This window comes from Dermacentor andersoni, chromosome 4 (assembly GCF_023375885.2).
Source record: "Dermacentor andersoni chromosome 4, qqDerAnde1_hic_scaffold, whole genome shotgun sequence".
In the NCBI taxonomy this organism is placed as follows: domain Eukaryota; kingdom Metazoa; phylum Arthropoda; class Arachnida; order Ixodida; family Ixodidae; genus Dermacentor; species Dermacentor andersoni.
This window is the reverse complement of record NC_092817.1, coordinates 63262682-63278718: the sequence shown is the minus strand read 5'-3', so window position 1 is coordinate 63278718 and position 16037 is coordinate 63262682. Positions and strand designations below refer to the sequence as shown.

At 43.9% G+C, this 16037-nt stretch overlaps 1 protein-coding gene across 2 annotated transcripts in view; it reads right to left on the bottom strand.

The window, feature by feature from the left end:
• Positions 1–16037, bottom strand: part of LOC126536210 (probable G-protein coupled receptor No18) — a 138822-nt gene that overhangs the window by 98876 nt on the left and 23909 nt on the right. Inside the window, exon 2 of one of the 2 annotated variants that reach the window (XM_055073861.1) lies at positions 12741–12819. The exons of the other annotated variant lie outside the window; for it this stretch is intronic. The gene's annotated coding sequence lies outside the window, so the exon portion shown is untranslated. The remainder of the gene's footprint in view (positions 1–12740; positions 12820–16037) is intronic. 2 annotated transcript variants of the gene reach the window in all.

Sequence of the window (16037 nt, the reverse complement as noted above, 5' to 3'; positions counted from 1 at the left end):
CCCGCATCCATGAATTAACGTGTTTTATTTATCCAAGTCTGGACGTACAATTTCCCGCCGCTATTCACGAGCTTGCATGAATTTTTGTGGTTTAAGTCCGCATGAGAGAACTTCCTCCTCTGTTCACTTGCTAAAGATTATTATGATGTTACTTGTATATTTGGCAGAATTAGTTGAAACTGCAATAGAATGTTTTGTGCTGTCTATCTTCATTTTATTGTGATAGATGTTATATGGACACTCCAGGCGCATTTTCGCTGTCGTCGCCCTGAGGTTCCATATACAGTCCAAATTCGATAACATCTTATTGCTCCCCGCACTCTGTTTGGTGTGGAGGCGAGCTTCGGTGAATTGATCCACGCCCAGTATTGTAGGCCACTTGAAAAAGTGAGTGCAAAGTGTGGGACGGGGGGGGGGGGGGGGGGGACGTCAGATGAGCGCGCGTCTAGTATTCTAGCCTGGCCGTGCGCTGCCCGCGCCCTATCTTGTAGGTAATGTTCGGCATGTTCAAAGTATGGCCGAGCCGAGATGGCTGGTGGCTGAATTGCCATTGAGTTGGCGCGCGCGCCAAGTACTAGAGGTCGCGCATTGTCAAGCTTTCGAAAGGAATTGAAGGTACAGGCCATAGAAGCCTTCGCTCCGCTCTGCACTCTTTATCACGCCAGTGTTCTGATAGCGAGTGCTCGTGGTCATCGTGGGAGATCTTTTCATCTCTGCCTCTGCGAGCGGGACACAATGCTTGTTAATTTAATTAATAAGAAAACGCTTACTGCAATTTATGTGGCTGCTGAAATTACGAGTCTTACTTCGTGTTCATGTGTGATACTTTGCTGCCGCTGTCAATACACTGCCTTTCGAGCGAAACTGCGGCTTTTTTTTGTACACCCTTATAATTAAACAACACATTTATAGATCACAGATAGTCACTGCTAAAGATTTATTTTTATTTCGGGAAAGAGGAGCATCATTCTCGAGTCACAACTATAGGAAGGAAGCATTTCCTATGAATCAAAGCAATACATGACAGAGATGTATTTTTCTGCGCCTTTAAAACTATTTCAGTAGCAATGGGTGGCTGTAAGGTCGCTCATATAGCTCTGTCTGCCAGTGCTTGACAAACCTTCAACTGTGGTGCTAGAATTTCATAAGAGTGACGATCTGGAGACCAGGGTAATAAAGCTTCTTTAAAGGCGCGGTATTCACGTTGAAATGCAGCCGTCGACTGCCTCAAGCGTAAATGAGAAATTAGCTCAGAATGTCCCTCCTATTAGGGCAACAGCGTAAGGAAAAGAATTAGTGTAATTTTCCCTTCTTTATCTTTGGCTAGCATTTTCAGACGGGATATATACCACCATAATATGGTCAAGATGCACGACTTTAATTAAGGCCCCTTCTGAGAATCACCCATCTTATATTAGTTTCTCTCTGGCCACGCCATTTTGAGGCAAATTATCCGCCAGTGCTGTTAAACAAAGACCGGCACCACAACTTAGGCGCTGTCTTCTCGGTGTGCTTCCATATTTCGTATCTGCTCACGCTTGCCCCCCACAGCGGCAACACCATGTATCTTGACCGCGACAAACGGCTTGTAATTCCGCGCCGCCTCGATCATTTTTCACCGCCACCATAAGTCACTCAAATTTTTAAACTAAACGGACCGTGCCCCTCCCCACATCCCGCTGCTTATCTTCCCTTCTTATTTTATTCTTATAACGCGAACATGCCTTTCATGTTTCGAAGTGGTAATTAGTATCCGTCACCTTGGTGAAGTAACGAAGTCCACTCATGTTGTTTTGATTCTGTTAAAGACTCGGCCAAAAGCTAACACCGCTAACTTTCTAAATGTGCGATAGGATGTTTAGAATGTGATAATGGTGATGTCGTGACGTCTGTGCGCCCGTGCGCCTCCGGCGACCTTGCACTCTGTCACTTATCAAAGTGTCGTTTCCATACCTCGTATCTCTTACAAGCTTGCCATTTCGCGCACACTGTCACTCGCTAGCGTCGGCTCAACACACTTTTTGTTTTCTGCTTGATATTTCTAAATTGGGTGAAATCCGGCTATAGTGCTATGAAGACATGCATGAATCATGGCGGGATTGAACCTCCGTTTTTAAGCATCCTACTCGAATGCTATAAGCACTAAGCCACGAGAGCACGCATGCTTATCTCGTGTTCATGTAACTCTGAAACAAAAGGATAGAAAGTTGGGCGAGTTGGTATGGTAACAAGATCTTGGATTGTAGCGCGAAGTGACAGGGACACAGACAGGAGCAGACAGGACGAGTGCTAACTCTTGAACACACACGGAAAATAATCGGGGCATTCCACATCAAAAGGTCAGGAGACACTCGCGTTAGCCATGCATCTTTGTCTCTGTTAGAATGCGAATTTTAGTATCTTCACAATATGTGTATTAATCTGAAGTAGTTTTCTTGTGTTGTTTCCTTTTTTGACTTACATACCTCATGATATGTCTAACACATGTTTTTTTTTTTTTTTACCTTGTCACGTTCTTATGCTGCGGTTTTTGCAATCACCTATACATATATGTTCTTCGTTTTAATACAAATTTAGTTGAGAGTTAGCGCTCGTCCTGGTCTGCTCCTGGCTGTGTCCGTGTCACTTCGCGCTACAATCCAAGATCATGTAAGTCTGAAACGACCGGCGCGTGCAACAAAAACCAGTTTCTCGCATTCTTCCCTCGTGACAGCTAGCTCCTTGAGGCGCTCTCTTGGTCTAAGCACCTTAAACGTCAGCCCGTTCTTGTACGTCACAGGAACGTGACACCTACAAAGCGGATAAAGTGCCGCTATAATGCTACTACATTTATAACAAGCTTGAAGCCTTACAAATGCTGTCATTCGGCATGTACGTGACTTTTGATGCACGCAGTGGCTCCTCTCATTTCATTCATTTGAATGTTGTACCCATTATATGCAGTGTATACTGGTGAACCTAATTCCACACTACTACGAATGTGAATGAGTGTTAAGCGCTGAAAAGTTCTTGTTGTGCGAGCGTGAAGAAGCCTTGCCTAATGTTTCAAAGTCAGTGCGTTCACTAGTTTCCCAGCTCTCGCGACGATTCAGACAGCATGAGTGAATGAGCTAAGATTCATCGGTATTGCGCGCACAGGTTATACACAAGGCGTTGCTCTTAACAGAGGAATTCAAGCGCTAGATATGACTTAGCTGTTCGGCATGCGGAGGCGATCCATCGCAACAGTACGAACGTTCTGCACGCCATAATTTGCCGATTTTACAGACGGGCGTTAACCAGGAAACTCACGAGCTCCGCAGTTTGGAGCTGCCCTAATGAGGGCGCTTGATTAATGCGCACAGGCAGAAATGAGCCACGCAGGTGAAAGCGAGATACGATATCGCTAAAGGTAGGGTCGATTAGAAAAGCTCTTGGAGTGATTTATCGGTGACGTGCAGTTCGAGGAAGACATTTAAAGGGCCTGATTAAGCATAACAGCAGGAGGAATCATTTTTTATAGAATTGTTCCGCAGATAACAATATATCCAACCAAGTTGCCCTCCCAAATTATTTGTGTTAAGGTTAAGCATTAACGTTTTGGTGACCATTCCTTCTGCCACTAATTATCATTGTTTCTCCTAATCCTGCTTTTTCGTGCCCAGGACACGCAGTAGCTTACACATAGATAACAATGCTCTCATTAAGGAGCAGGGTTGCATAAATAGAACATTAACATTATATATGGCGCTCCCAACCACGGTGAAAGAAAAATTAAAGGGTCGTACCATGTGTCCCACACGACGTGCGCCAAAATTTAAAACATGCACGGGCGAATTAGTTGGACTGAACCGAGACAATGTCGTTTGCCGTCGCTTGGAGAAACTCAGAATTTTCCTTGTATTTCATCTAATCACGATATTACTTACTATTATTTGTCAAATTAATAAATATTACACTCAGAGCAAAAGTGTAAATGAGCACATTATAGACCATCCTGAAACTCTCACGATCCATCTTTATGTTCCTATATACGTGCTAGATAAAGGTTTGTTTTTCTAAGCCTGAAAGGAGTACCTCAAAGCACCGAAAAGTGTCACGCGACTAGCTGCGCCGCACCCTTCTTACTTTTACATAAGGTTCCTCAATTCTATACTGCCACTCAGCAGGACGACATTGTCTGCGAAACTGTGACTAAATTTGAGCCAGATTACTAGGTTGTGCATCAACTACGGGTTATCGAATGGAATTAAAAACAACTCAAGAAAAATCTGGAGCCAAACTCACAGCATTTTTTGTGTCCATTCATGGACCACCACGGATGAAATGTATCGGGTTATCCCGACTGATCGAACCCCCTTCTAAGAAATTAGCCTGCGCGAAAGCTTTTCTGAGCCGGCGTTATGGCACCTGGTCATTTGCGCCCGGTTATTCTTTATTCAGATGAAGTCTTCACGAATTCGTAGAAGTCCTATGTTTGCCTACGTACTTTCGGCCAACTGTATTGTTGGCGCCATGGCCATAACAATACAATGCTTCGAAGAATCTCGCTAGAAGTCACATTATATAGAATGCGTAAACAAGCTTACGTTTACCTTCAGCAGACAGGTAGTTTAATGTTTATATTTGTCGAACACTTCATTCTTGAGAAAAATATATTCATGCTGCAAGCCTGAGATTGTATGCTGCGACAACACGAGAATGCACTCCACCGCGTTTGGAATTGTTCAAGATATGGTAAACTGCATGCCAAAAAAAACTGGCCGACGATTACACTCCTTGGTAATGCGATCTTTGAGCGCAGCTGCTGCCTTCCTTCAACAACAGGCAATCGCATACAGAACACGCAGTTCCGTATGGAGGCGGTTCTGCGTTTCCGATTGGGCAGCACACACCGCGATCCGCCGCCATCGTGCCAGTGCTCCGGCGACGCGCCATCGCAACAGCGCGCCATTATAGAGGGTCACCGCCGCGCAGAGGGGGGGGGGGGGGGATTAGCAATTATATAATGTTTCTTCTAAGGTGGAATGGGGAAACTGGGGGAGAACAGGGGTATTGATTAGAGGTCACACACTCATTCAGTCACAGAGATGCCTCAGTGTAGCCGCACAAGGTTGGGGTGGGAAGTCGAAGTAAGGGGACGAAACGCTATGACTGTCTTTCGAGTCACCGCAACGGCATTACGCCAGGTAAGGGGAAGTATGTGGCAAGAGCGAAGGCGGGAGAAGGACAGCCAGGCGCAAGCACTGCCAGTGGCGACAAATGCAACTGAGGAACGCGCCCCGCAAACGGGGAAGCGAGAGACACGCATGAGAGCCGTACAGCCTCGCGACGCATAGACGGAGGAGCGGAGAGCCGTGGATCATGCGCGAGGCGGCACGGAGCGCCCGCCGCCGGCACCGCGGCAGTGCCGCGACAGCGGGAGAAGGGACGGCGAGGGCGGTGTGGACGGTAGCGGCGAGAGTCACCGCAACGGCAATGCGCAGAGGGAGGGGCGAGAGGATAGGTGGGAACACGTTATCGAGCTTTGGAGGACAAGGGGAGAGCAAGACTTGCGCAGCGCACGAGAGATTTCAGCAAGAGCGCACGCAGCGCGGGGATAATGACCTTGGTTACGGCGAGGCCGATAGCGAAGCGAAACGCGGGATGGGGTGCCAATGAGCTGTGCTCTAAAATGTAAACACATAACTTCATTTGCGTATTTCTTCAATATCTGGTAAATTTGGATGTTAATATTTGAAAATTAGGGTTTGAAGTGACGAATTATGGTCCGACAAGGAATGTCGCCAAAGTCAACGTTTCGGCAGAAGAACCTAAAAGCTCATTTGGCCCCAAGAAAGCTCCAGCGACATCACGTGTTCGACCGCGGTCGACTTAATTGTTTTATGTGACTCTCAGGTGCAGTGCTCTCGGGTTGAGAGCGGAATCGCCCCTACGCACAAAACATTGCTGTAGAACAGTGTTGAAGCGGCTGTTGTTATTTAGCCTTGTTTGCCCCATGGTTCGTCGCCTATTTTGCACAGACAGCCAGGCTTTCTTAATGAGTGCCAGTAATTACACATGAGTGACACAAGTTACACACACACACACACATATATATATATATATATATATATATATATATATATATATATATATATATATATATATATATATATAAATAATAAGCCGACAAAGACACCATGGACAGCATAGCGGAAATTACTTGATCCACTAATTAAATGGAAGAAGGATAAATTAATGGCAACGAACATGGATGAAAAAAGAAACAACTGGCTCCAAGTAGGGAATTATCCCACGTCTTCGCATCACGCGTGCGATGCTCTAACGGTTAATCGGAGCACCTCGACTAACCCCCTATATATATATATATATATATATATATATATATATATATATATATAGTCATATTATAAGAAGCCAACAAACACTGACACCAACGACAACATAGGGGAAATTACTTGTGCTTAATAAATGAAATAAAGAAACGCTAAATTTTTATGGAAATTAAAGTTAAAGTAGAACATTAAAGTAGAAATTAAAGTAGAGCATCGCACGCGAAATGCGAAGGTTGTGGGTTCGGTTCCCACCTGCGGCAAGTTGTTTTTTCATCCACTTTAACTTCCATAAAAATTTATCGTTTCCTTATTTCATATATTAAGCACAAGTAATTTCCCCTATGTTCTCCTTGGTGTCAGTGGTTGTTGGCTTCTTATGATATGACTATTAAAAAAAGTCGGGCCCCTCGGTTAACCCCCTTTGTTCTCGTTTATATATATATATATATATATATATATATATATATATATATATATATATATATATATATATACACACACATGTCAAGGCACACCTGAAGTCTGCATTAGGTATCGCTCGCTACAGAGGTGCATGCGTGCCGAAGACAGTGCATACTAGTAGTAGTGTTAGTCTGCCAAGCAGGCAGCGCCTGCTCTCGAGGAAATTTCCTATACCCAACGATGTCCGTTAAATGTAGCACACTGCCGCGGCAGCACACCATTCTTACTCTCCAGATAAGTTTGCTTGGGGCTCTCCGTACGTTAGGTAGATAAATATAGTCAATTTAGTATCTGGCCTTGGGCATGTACCATCAACTTTTCTGCTCCGCTCTGCCATGATCGAGCACGCCACTCTCTTAATGGGAACTCGTCTTTGGCTGAGCATACTCCAGCACAGGATGAATACAGCCCCCGGTGTGTCAACGCTGAAGACACACATAACTTGCGAAGCCCGAAGGCACTCAAACACATGCCGCACTGGATTCTCGCTCAGCACAATCCTGCTAAGTGCAGCAGCTGTATGTGAAGATTATTGGAGATATACTGCACAGGCCACTGCACTTAGCCCAATGCGCGTCCTGCTCATGAGAAAAAAAAAAAGCGATATCACTGCTACGCGCTCTTTTTTTTTCTGGTATTTGAAAATTTTCCTTTAGCAGCCCCATTCTAGTTAACGGGTTGTTCGTGTTGTGCCCTACGTTCAGCAAACATTCTTAGCATCTCTGCGAGACTTGAAAATGTTCATGATAACACTGCGCCCATTGATAATAACTCGAGTCGGGAAAAGTTCAGTTAGTCGACGTTAATATGGAGACCTCCCTTGCAGTGCCTCACATAGCCAGGCAGTTACCCTTCGCGTCTCGCTGCTCAAACAAGAGCTATCAGATCGAAATGTCCCTCTGAGGAAAGGGTTTGTGTTAACAATGAGTCGTATTTATTTCCAAATTAGAAAGCGCCTTTGGAGATCCACAAGGGCAACACTGCATGCGCGTGTGTAAACCAGAACAGCCAAAGTAGGCAAGAATAATGATTCATCGCCGCAATCTGTAATGGTTTATTCTGCTTGTATCTACTCTTTTCTTAGCATTTGGCCATACCTCTCATGCCACACAAGCAAGCTGAACACGTATAAATATACAAAAGGTGACGCAGTTGCTCTGAGGAAATCAGGGCCTTTACTTTTATGCCGTCTTCATAAATTGAAGCAGCGACATTGGAATAAACAAGTGGTACTAAACCATGAAGCTCGAAAGTCACCTCGACGGCTATGAACGTCAAAGCTGCAGGTATCATTACCTTGTTCTATTTCTTTCAAGTCACATCATCGAAATTGTCCTTTGATAATAATGTTTCGGGCTGATAAATGGATCTCTAGAAAAAAAGAACGACGTTAGAAAAGGTTCTCGATTTCTCTGTCGCATAACACCGACTCCAACATTTCCTTGCTGTGTTTATCGTTTAACGCAAGCGATATGAAAAGATATGTAGGTGGGGAGGTACATCTCATATTATTATCAAGCAGGCACGCCTCAATAATTAACAGATCCCAAATAGGCCTCCCCGGAAAAACCATCAGCCAAGCTGTTTTCCTAATGCTATTTTTTCTTCAGCCTTGTACGCTTTACGTTGCCCCTACGGTTTGCCTCGGAGCTTTGGGACAGTGTTTTCGTGGTCGCGCGAGCCATGTTTGTTTGTTTGCGTGGTGCTTCCGCATGTTTACTGCTACGCTGCGTGTTTACTTCACAGCCTATTTTCGGGCACCCGAGACGTTACCGTTACTCCGCACCTCTGGGCGGCGTTCATGGGCGTTGCTTAGATGGGGAGGTTCCTGCGGTGGCCCTAATGCTACGGAAAAGAGTGCCTAATGATTCTTAGTCATAGCTGTGAAAGCTCCCAAGTAAACGAGTGACTAAAACGGTCTAATGTTTTCCTTGCAAATGGCTCAGGTTCACCAGATTCCACTCGGAACATTTTAAGGAAACCTGGGACACAAATCTGCATGAACGACCACAGTGTTTGTTACAAGAGATTTATGTACTATAGGCCTCATCTTCCTTATCCGGAAACTGAGAAAGACTTTTTTTCACCGAGGTGTGGAAGCACTTTCAGTTACTCTCAGCACCTGATTACTAATATACTTGCCGGTATGTGGCATTTTCTTTATTGTCACATCTCTTGTTTTATAAGTTTAATGCTATAAATGGAAATAACAGTAGTGCAATGTTTTCTTTGTTTCCAATCTTTAAAACTTGAAAAATGTGGAAATCCCTTAGGAAGATTCACCTTGATAAATGACCTAGAATGCAAATATTGTCGATACAGAAAATTTATGTCGGGTTAGCTATTCTGAACTTATACAGTTAAGCGAGTATGAGACCACTACTGTGCTGAAATCAAATCAAACCCTGTATTTGATTTGATTCGGCTCGCCTTTTTTTCAGCTATAAATCTTTTGTTTCTTTGAGCAATTTAAAGCCAAGTGAACATCAAATTATTGCGCAATACCTTTGAGTCTTGAGAAACAAGCAGCTAGGTTTTGAAGACAGCAGCGACATATGTATTGTCGTTAGCCTATTGTACGCCGTGATAATTGTCGCAATCATACAAAATGGTAAAGCGCTATATGTTGCAAGGTTCCTTCCTACGCAAGAACAACGTTCAGTAGAAATTCAGATGTGGAATATAGGAAAGAAAGCCGTTTTTCGCGGCACCAACTCTGGGCCACACAGCAAGCCCAAAAAGCGGCCGACCGACCGACCGACCGACCGACCGACCGACCGACCGACCGATTAGTTTGTAGTTGTATATTGATAGTTATGGCAGTTTTATTACGTCACTAGGCGTACTATTGCGTGCTACTGGTGAAAGAGCCGACCATGTTCCAGTGTATATGAAACGTTTTCTAGACTTCAAAAACGTATATGCTTGGAATGGCTGATAGCGCCGACTGCGATGCCTGCGGTGTCGAGGAAACTATAGCACATCTACTGTGCTACTGCCCATCTTTTGAAAACGAAAGGCATGACCTCTGCACAGGTCTCAATCAGCTAGATAGAACACTGTTCACCTTGAACAAGATGTTGGGACCATGGCCTCGCATATCGCAGCTACAAAAGGCCACAAAAGCGCTGCTGCGATATTTGAAAGCTACTGGATTGAGTCAGCGTCTGTGATCCGGACTGAGTGACCGAACGATATCCCCGGTAGACTTTCTCTTCTTTTAATCTTTCCGTCCCCTTTTCCCTTTCCCCAGTGTAGGGTAGCCAACCGGGCTCAGTCCTGGTTAACCTCCCTACCTTTGCTTTATCATTTGCTCTCTCTCTTCTAGACTACAGGCTAGTGTTCACGTTTTCCATGACCTGCTGTCGTGGCCCAGTAACTATGGGGTTCTGCTGTTGAGGAAGAAGGCTCGATCCTGGCCGCGGCTCTGCGTTCCGATGAGGGCTGAAGGAAGCAAACGCTTATGCATTGAGCATTGGGTGTATGGTAAAGAACTCAATCTGATCAAAATTCATCCTGAATCCTCCAGTATGACGTGCCTCACAGTAATATTGTGCGTTCGGCACGTAAAACTGCACACTTGAGCATTTTTGGAAGCTACAAAACTCCTGAATCTGTGCTGTGGTGCTGTGCATGCTTCCAATGTTGCTGAATGAAGTAGTAAAATGTGTCCAAACTAAAATTTACCATAACCGAACTAACGATTGCCTGAATGGGAGAAGGCAAGCTTGAGTTGGGAATATTTATATCCAAGAGCAAACGAACAGCAGCGTAATTACAGTACAGTGAGCCTTTCAGGTCGCGGATGTTCACCACTCGTAAAATGTTTTGATAAGCATTCGGGGGGTACATACCCGCAAGTTAAATAACTGGCGTTGCTAAGGGCGCCCATCATGGAAAGCAAATTGCCAAGAAACGTTGTAAGTGCACTAACCGCTTTTGATATCATGAAAGCCACGCAGATAAGAGAAAAGCGAATCAAGAAGAGTGGAAAAGCTGAGAAATATTTTCGAAGCCCCACGAAGACAAGTGCCTACGAGCTAAATGCGCGTAGATGTCGTCAACGCAAGAAAAGCATGTATACGTAAAAATAAGTCTGATGCACCGACCCTTACCCGGTGCATCACATAGCAACGCATATTCAGGCAGAAGTATGAAGGTGCTCTGCCCTACCCACTTACTCTTTCACCCCCGTCCCCGTTTCTTGCGAACACGCCCAGCGTTTTCTTTAAATACTGAGCAGTGGGTGCTGAAATAGCGAGTGCAGCTCCTCGACCGCGCACTAGCGATAGGGTGAACTGTCTGAGACCCGCAAGCCGCGTTCGAAAATGAGAAGAAAAGTGACACAATAGACTTTACTTAATGTTTTCACCCTTTGTACTTCTTTTGCCCCCGTACAATTATCGTCATCATTCTTGGAGTCTTTTGCGGCATTAACTTTTTACAACCAAATCTATGATCTTACTCGGATATTTTGTTGCTCCTCCAAGTTTACTAAATATTTTACGACTCCTAACAGGCCTTCCATTCATCTTTCTTATTTTATGGCTTGCTCTACGGAGTTTTCGTGAGCAGCCAAAGTCATTTTCCATTCTGGAGACTGATTGTTTACGAACGAACTTTTTTTTTTTCAACAGTTCAGCGGTTTCAGCAGTTCGAGATTTGGAAACACCCGCAATGCATTACTTTTTCAAGTTCACGTGACACAATTTAATTCCCGGCTGGTGGTTCTTTCGTACTGCAGGAAACGTGCACACGTCGCTTTTCGCAACATCGGTCTCAGGAGGACTTGGATGATAAGAACACTTCCTAAATGAGATGAACCGTAGTACTTCTAAATTATCTTTTTATATACGCGGGCGGGGGGGTGATAAAAAGCTGGTAATAAAACAGGGTTCTAAATATAAACATGCATATTACAGCCAATAAGGTCATTAAGAAACTATCTGGTAGTTGTTTTCGTTCTTTTACGTTACTCCTAAACATGTGTTAAAGAACTGCATGGCGTAAACTAGCTTTAGTAATCACAAACTTAGTGCTAATGACAAGTAAAGACAATGTTGCTACGTTTGAATAGGAGGAATTCCAAGGATATCCGCACTTAATTAGGCTTTGAGTACCACCTAATTCACCCTGGTTGTTTCTAAACACACCGACACTTACGTGTGAATTAGACATAAATCCTTTCTCCGTTTTTAAGAGCACACATGGCATTTGGCTACAACCTGCAGTTGTTCATAAAGACAATTATAAACATTAGAACTGCTCATGATGATTGTTTCAGTGGACTGTCCTAGCTCCCAAAAGTCAAATCAATCGTTTCTTTTTTTTTATTGCGTGCTATCCGCTGCGGTATTCTAGTCTGCAACTCACTGCGCCAATTGAGCATAGAAAAAAGTTAAATATTTCATACATGTGTATGTTATTATTGTCGCTGCTTTAGGCGGAGCTCAATCTTGTGCTCGTAAAAACGAGTAATATTACTTTAGGTCCACATTTTGGCAAAGAATTAGTTTTATTCCAGAAAACCAGCCGTGTCAACGACATCACGGCAGACTTCTTACTTGCGAAATTATTTTTTATGGTCGGACTCTCACTGCATTTCTTAAGTGAGCGAGTAGATTTCAAACTTCTGTAAAAAATTAGTAGCACGTTTTCACCGTCCTTGCGTATTCCCTAGACGACTTAAAACGCCAAGTGCAGATTGAGTTCACTGTTTGCGAACGCGCTGTTTTTGATTGTTGATAATGAGCTGCTAATGCTCCATATTTTTATGAGGAAAACAAAAACTTCACTAATTTACATTTCTCAATTTTTACATTAGGTAAGTGTTTGCACTTCTGCTGTTTCAGTGTGCCCAAGAGATTACATTTTTGTGTGCTACCAGTCACTGTGAATGTTAATGATGCGAACTTTCGTCGCGGTCATGATACGATGATCAAGACAATCACATGTGCTTACCCCAAAAACTTGAATCCTTGACAAGTCAATGTTTCAAGGAAAGTGGAAGGCCCTGGGCTCTTATTGTCTTCTTTCCCACCTGTGAAAGTTAAAATGAAAGTGCCAGGTAGATAAGTCATATGACTTTTTTTAATGCGCAAGGAAATAAATTATGTCTGGCTATCTCTACTGTCACACAACCAAGAAAATAGCAAAACAGAATCACATACCGAATCTAATTGTGTATCTCAGCGCTGAAGAAGTCGACATCTGTATTGAAATATGCCAACGGCATTCCTACTGATTCCAATTTCACGAAAACTATACTCTGGCTTCAACGTACTAATCCATCATCACTTTTTTGTTCACCTCGACTTGCTTTTCGATCAATCTTGCAAGTCCTGCCAAGAAGATACCTTGACAAAACATTTTAGTCAATAACATCCAGCGTGGCTTTTGGCGCTGATTAGATCGTGGTAATGTTTTTCGGTAGCAGCATGTACTGTTTCAGTACTAAGTTTCTGTCTGCCGCAACTATGAAACGTGCCCGCGCCCATTAAACTAACATATCGGAGCATTTCTGGATGATTGAACTACAGCCAATGTGCGCACTGGAAGGACGAAAAGCTTGATTAATATTTCACAACCAATTATGATGAGATAACATAACAAAAATAGTGACTTCAAGAGCCAGTGGTGACTATGCCGATTTTGGTATTTGCTAATAAGGAACAAACACAGAAAGAAAGAGATAAGGGAGAAAGAGAAAGAAGGGACGTTGAGGGAAGTCAAGCAGACTGGCGTCCGATTTGCTGCCATACGCGGGGCAAGGGGCTGAGGGATTAAAAGGAAAAGAAGAAGGAGCAAATCATTAGCAATGCAAGCACATGGGTTTACCCCTCATGCCTATGTATGTAATCGGTGGTCACAGTCGCTGCAATCGATATTATGAATTGAAGTTACGCCCATAATACTTTGTAAGCCTCCGACACATGGGGTCATCCAAGAATCAGTCATGGGAAATGGTCCCTGGTCTGGCCGGTTTAACACGGCCATAAGAATGTCATGTTGAAGTTAAAAAGATTAAACGAACACAATAGCCGCTTATTTGTTTTTTCAGACTTGCATGAGAAGGACAACGACGTCTTCAATTCCAATAAAGATTGACTAGGTTTTCGGAAAACGCGCCCCTAGCCAATGATATTTTCAGGTTTCACAAAGGGTCAACTCTATTGAGGCGAGAGCTCAAAATACTCGGAAGTTTCTGAATTTGCATCTTGCTACAACGTGGTGGGCATATCATCACGGAGTACAACCCCATAACGACAGTCAGCATGTCTGCCTACGTGTCAGTAAGAAAGCAATGTCCCGTTCACACTCATAGGGAGGTATAGGAAGTATATAAAGGCAGGGCGATGAAAAGTAAATCTGTTTGGCTACCCTGCCCAATAGGTGGTGGTAAAGGAACCGAAATGCAAAGAGACGATAGAAACAAAGCAAACCGCGTGCATAATCTAGAAGAACAGGCAGCGTTGTGAAGATTTATGATGGAAGATCGTGGACCTCAGGAACATGAACAGCGCTGGTATAGCAACCTGAGTGGAGCGCTTGCCTAGAACTTGTTGTTCTGCAAGTTGAAGAGTTTCCTGTCTATTAAACACCACACAAATCACTCGCCTCCTGATGTGCTGGGGGAAACTGTCGGCCTTACCAAAAAGGAACACATCGACGTTAGTAAATGTGACGCCATGCTACAAATGGTATATCATGATCGGCTTGCGTCGTAGTAACCCTGGCACTTGTCGTTAGACATCTTTCTGCACAGCCAGGCCACACTCAAGCTTTGGCGGACGCAGACTCCATTGTCAGCCCTTTGCGCTCTACTGTGCTCACGTTGTGTGTGTGTGTGTTTTTTTTTGTTTTTTTTGACGCCTAGCGGTTGGTGTTCATGAACGCTTGGCCCCTATAATCTAAAGCTCTATTCTCTACTGATAGCGGCCATGAGCTTTGCAAGGACGCATGCGATATGGGGTCCAGACGCGATAAAAGATTGCTCCCTATGTGACGTATGCATCAGTAAAGCTTCCCTAACCTTGACTGACAAAGAATTGAATTTTCCACCCACACTATGATAGTTTCAGTTATCTGAGTTCTTCTGAGTGCTTTGTATTTTTATTTTATTTTTCTTGTAAAGTGATTCACGTGCACTGTGACGTTATTCGCTGAAGGTAGTTTTGTTCGGCATGGTGAAGGACTCAAAAGATCATTGTGGTTAGTAGTGCCTGTGCGCCCAATGTGCCCTTTTTTTGTCCTCGTGTTTCCCTGCACTCAACATCTTTTAGTCTAATTTGTAAACACGCGCATTTTCAGTTTACTCCCAATGTTGAAGCCACGCGAACCCCATTTGCGATGCATTGGAATTCAATGTGCGGCTTGACTCGTTGGTGCGAAACAGCGCAGCACAGTTTTTGGAGACAGTGCTGTGGGAGAAGAAACGTGAACAAATAACGCTCGCATTCAATCAGGGTTCGTTTTTTCGTATAGTCCCGTCTCTTCAAACTATGTAACGCAGTTCAGTTTCAATGCTATTCCATCTATATATAGCCATAATGGAAGCCCTAATTGGTTCTTTCGTACAGTAGAGACAGCACGCATATAACCGCGTATGGTTTGGGTGATAGACTTTCTGTAGCGTCTGTGTCATTATCGCCTATTCATTCGCTGGCATTTAATCATCCCAGCGGCCTCGTCGTCGGGAGTTTCCGTTGCGCGCACGTGCATGTCCGCATCGGTACTTACGCGCTAATCGAAGCTGTCACCTCGCTGCGCCTGATTAAATTTGCAAAGCTTCTCCGTGGCCACACCCGAACACCTCGACCCTGCCTATCTGCTGCATCTTGTATAGCAGTCTTCCTGCAGGCGTACAAGCTTCGAAACAGCAAATAAGTTTTCTTTCTGTGGCCTGAAGCTACATGGCATAAATATAATGAATGTATGAGTAATCGAAAACTGTCGATGATTTATCGCGGTGTTACTTTCCAATATTCTGCGATGGGGTTTGTGTTTTGGTGTTGCTCGTTTTGTTGTACTTTAACTGTGTGAGATGTGTTGTCCATTTATGCATTTTTACACGAAGTGCTATTCTCCGTGATGTTTTGTTTTTTCCTGTGAACTGCTTTTCCTTTTTTTGTTTTCCTATGATTCCTTCAGAAGATGTGGCTCTCTACACTGATGCATACTGTGAGATCCACTTAATGAATGCATTACAACCACTAGCTCACGCTTGAGAGCCAACTTTTTTAATCAATTGATAACTTT